Below are 5083 nucleotides of genomic sequence, written 5' to 3'. Positions count from 1 at the left end.
AGAGTCCCAAGTCTTTAGGGGAGAATAGCATAACTCATTTCGTCGAATTCATTTAAAATCATTAAAACATTGGCTTTCTTATTTGAGTAAGAAGATAGGATCTAAGCCAAACCGAGTCACGTAATCATTTACTTCTTTCAAAGCCGTTTCCTTTACTTAGGCAAAACCAGCTTCAACCCCCATGATAAATTCTAAAGCGTTTCAACTGTTCAAAATTGTTTTAGTCTTGCAAAAGTTCAGAGTTCAAAGAGTACTTAAAACCTTTCTCAAAACATTTTAAAATAAAACTTGTCAATAGACATTTAGGTTCTTTCAAAGTCATTGAAACTTCTTTAATTGAAACCCCCAAGTCAAATTCAAAGGCATAAACCCTTTTCGCATTCAAACAGCTTTAAAACACAAGTTTCATCTAAATAACTTTCTCTTGAAAGAGATACAATGCCTTTCTTAAGAAGCAAGACTAAATCACAATTTCCTCTTTACTAACTCATTTCGAAAGCATGAATCATCCTTTTCTTGATAATTCAAATAAAATAGCAAAAGTCTTTAACTCATCATTTTCCAGACAACATTTCAATAAAGACTCGGATTTTATAGAAATTTCGGCAGCACCTCCCCTAAAACTTGGACTTTTGCCACCCGGTTCGGGTCCCAACTAAACCGTTTCTCATTCCTTTTCAACAGCTCAAAACCATAAATCAATTCAAAAGCAAGCTAAATCCAACAGTCGCCTCAATGGCATACCTCAAGGAAACCATTTCAAAAATCAACTCAATATCAACCGATTTAACTCATTTATAAAGCTTTAAAGAATCGGTTCCGCAATAAATCATTTATCAAAACCAGAGCAATTAAAGCGACCTAGGCTGGATTTCAAGAGCATTCTATCTTTCACATCATCAAATAATTGACTCAATTCAAACCAATCCTCAACGGATTAAACTCATTTCAAATATTTAAAGAATCAACTTCAAACATTACATTTCACAAGCCACACAACAATTCAGCCAAGCCAACATCCATAATCGTTCGAGTCAATCAAATAATACATAAGGCTGATACAATCACTAATTACACCATATCTCACATCAGTATCCATATGTAATAATTCCAATAATAAACTGTAGTTTTCGGAAAGCGCCCCTACCTCAAAATGCAAATCCATAACCCAAATGCCTCATCAAGTCCTTTTTGTCTCAAACCGAACTGGCGGCAACCAAAACCTCAGCTCCAAGCCACTTTCGCAACAGTCTCAACAACTCTAATCGCAACATACAACAACCGAAACTCAATCTTATAGCAATTAACGCCACAAACCTCAGCGTATGATAACAGAACGGTAACTAAAGGGCTTTCAAATCGAAACGCTTACCGAACTAAAGAAAGAGCGGCTGAACCGAAACAGCAGTGGTCTCTGAACCGGTTTGGCGGTAGCCCCGGCAGCCACCTCCAGCGGCTGCGGTGACCCGACTCCGGCAACGGTGACTGAAACCAACATGCCGCAACAATAAAACTCCAGAATCTCATAAGAAACGAAAAACAAATTCGAAACCCTTACCGGCATACTTTTTCCGGCGACGGCAGCAGGGTCTCAAGCGACAGAAATGGCCAGAAGCTCTGGCAGCGGTCCCGGAAGTCACAGAACCATCCCCGGCGGTCAGAATCACAGAGATGCAGCTCCCTTCTCCGGCAGCGACACCGGCGGCGGCCTGAACCCATTGACATCATCAGAACAGTCGGCGATGACCAGCGACGCGATGAACACCGCGACAGCCACAGTAGCAGCGGCGTCGCAGCAGCGGACCCCTCTTCACAGCGACCCAGCGGTGGCGGTTCTGGAGGAACGGCGACGGCAGCTCAGCAACGGCGATGACAGCAGCGTCGCCTTCCCCTCGCGCGAGCACGCGCGCTCCTTCTTTCTCGTGTCGGGCTCCTGCATCGCATCCCTCACGCTCGCAGTCCTGGGTTCAGCGCGGTTCAAAGGTGATCGACGGCGAGGTGCGGCGGTCAAACAGCGCCTCCTTCCTCTCCTGTTCTTGATCCGAACGGCGGTGACAAGGAGGATTCGACGGTGGCAACCTGCAGACACGGCGCCTTCCTCTCTTCGCACGTACCCCTCTCTTGGTTCTCCATCATCGGCGACAAGGAAAACTGACGGCGACGTCAGCACAGTCACGCGGAACGGCAGGGTGTGGGTCAACGGCGGACGCGATTCCATCTCTCTCTATCCGCGAGTCCCCTCTCTGTTTCCCCTCTTCTCTTCTTTGAACCCCTCCTTTTGCTTCGTTTGTTTCTTCCTTTCTTTTCCTTTTTGCCTCTGCATGTGGGTGTCTAGGGTAGAGGGGCAGCAGCTGCTGCTGCTGAGTGTGAGTGAAGGAAACCGGGTCGGTTAGCGGGTCACTAGGTTAGGGTTTCATTTTCAAAAATTAGGGTTAGGGGCATTTTAGTAATTTCACTAAAAAATAGGGATAATATAGTAATTAGAAATAAATTCTAATCCAATAATAATAATATATAAAATACTATTTGTTCATCAACTCTACAATTATTTTCAATAAAATGCCCAAATCAAATAATAAGAAATAATATACTTAATTTCTTCATTTTCCAAAATAGCAGTATTAATATTTAAAATATTACTTATCCAATCCAAATCATATAAAATAATTATTATTTTATAACTATCAACTTTATAATTCAAATATAGAAAATAATCCAATAATTATAAAATTGGATAATAATCATAGCTTATCTCAAATCCAATAAATCAAAACTTGCCTTAATTATCTTTAATAAAATAATTTCTGAAATTAAGGCTATAAATAACCATATGATTTTGAGACTTGATCATAATAAGACTTTTCAAAAGTTCTGGGTCTTACAATTTGAAATTTCATTAAAAGAGTCCAAAACTTCTTTCAAAAGGTTTGAAACAAAACTCCGAAAGCATCATAAAAATGGCATCCTCATAAGGATATCCAAAATGCGCTAAAAAGGAAAAATTAATTTGCCTTTGAAAAGGGAACTCAATTTGAAGAAAATCAAACAGGATTCACAAAGCATGAAATATGTAAGGCCCACATCGGTTGGGGAGGGGGAACGAAGCATGCCTTATAAGGGTGTGGATACCTCTCCCTAGCATGACGCGTTTTGACGAGTGAGTGTGGGGGGCTTTGGCCATCATCCCGCAGCCCGCGGCTCCATGGATGGCGGCGACGCCGTGAGCTCCCCTTCTTCTCTCCTCTGCCGCATAGCTTCTTCCCCCTTGCTCGGTAATGGTCCTCCCCGTGATGGCGGCGAGCGGCGAGCAGCTCGGCGGTGACGGTGAGGCCCGCCGGCGCTAGCCCGCGCCTCTCTTCCTCCCCCTGCTTCCCTCTGCGTTCCCCGTTTTCTCCTGGCCCTTTTCTCTCTTTTGCTTCTCCTGGTAGCAGCTGTTGCTGCTGTAGTTAGGCGTGTGTGTGTGTGTTGGGTTCAGGGGAACCGGGTAACCGGGTAGGGTTTTTCAGGGTTAGGATTCATTTTCAAAAATTAGGGTTAAGGGCATTTTAGTAATTTTACTTAAAAATAGGGATAATATAGTAATTAGAAATAAATTCTAATCCAATAATAATAATATATAAAATACTATTTGTTCATCAACTCTACAATTATTTTCAATAAAATGCCCAAATCAAATAATAAGAAATAATATACTTAATTTCTTCATTTTCCAAAATAGCAGTATTAATATTTAAAATATTACTTATCCAATCCAAATCATATAAAATAATTATTATTTTATAACTATCAACTTTATAATTCAAATATAGAAAATAATCCAATAATTATAAAATTGGATAATAATCATAGCTTATCTCAAATCCAATAAATCAAAACTTGCCTTAATTATCTTTAATAAAATAATTTCTGAAATTAAGGCTATAAATAACCATATGATTTTGAGACTTGATCATAATAAGACTTTTCAAAAGTTCTGGGTCTTACAACTGTTATCACAAAAACATGTCTTCGAGAGGGAGAGGTAGGAGGCCGAGCAAGGGAAGAGATAGATCTACCATCAATGTCACAAGCGAATCGACAGAGCCTTGTATAAATGTCATGGACAAGAATAGGACAAAGCAGAGGAAAAGAATGCTAAAACAAATAATAGATACATCATCAAGGTAACCGATCCAACTTTATTCTACAACTGAATATGGTCGTTATATTATGATAGGTCTATGTGAATAATAGATCTAAGCCCAATTTTTTATTTTTCTTAACATTAATTTAATTCTTAATTATTATCCCGTACTATTTAATATAATAGAAAAAAACCGTTTTATTATTTATTAGTACATATCTTTAGTACAAGATTTTAAACATTTTCCCAAATTTTGTAGATTGTTTTTAATTACAATTTTTAAATCATGAATCACTCATCCCTGTGTAATAATTATTCTGCAACATAACTCATTGAAAAATGTATTAGATTAATATTTTAGCGTATGTTTCGTGAAGAATGATGTAATCATTTTTTCAACTTCAAAAAGCTACACTACTCATATATGTTCCATGTTTATGACTATGCATATATTAGAATAAAAACTATTTATATGTTTATGCTTTTAATTTTATTATTTTCGATATTGTAATGCTTAAAAGATATAAACTGTATTTTTTTAGTTAAAAAGAAAAAAATAAAGTACCTTCTTTGTGATAAATTTTTTATACGAATTAATTTTCATTAAATTTTATGTACTCTTTAGAATATGATATTAGGGTTTATTAATTGTAAGATACAAGACTTTTAAAAAGTCCTAGGAATGAAAGATACAAGATTTTTAAAAAGTCCTATTTTGAACTAATCTCAAATCATATATTTATTTACAGTTTCAATTTCAAAAGTAAGACTTTTTAAAAGTCTTGTATCTTACATTAAAAAGAATTTTTGAAATTGAAACTGTAAATAAATATATGATTTGAGATTAGTTTAAAATAGGACTTTTTAAAAGTTTTGTATCTTACATTAAACTATAAATAAATATATGATTTAAGATTAGTTCAAAATAGCAAGGTTGCAAGAACCAGACCGGTAAAAAAA

This window comes from Arachis ipaensis, chromosome B10, assembly GCF_000816755.2.
Source record: "Arachis ipaensis cultivar K30076 chromosome B10, Araip1.1, whole genome shotgun sequence".
NCBI lineage: Eukaryota > Viridiplantae > Streptophyta > Magnoliopsida > Fabales > Fabaceae > Arachis > Arachis ipaensis.
This window is presented reverse-complemented; position numbering follows the sequence as displayed.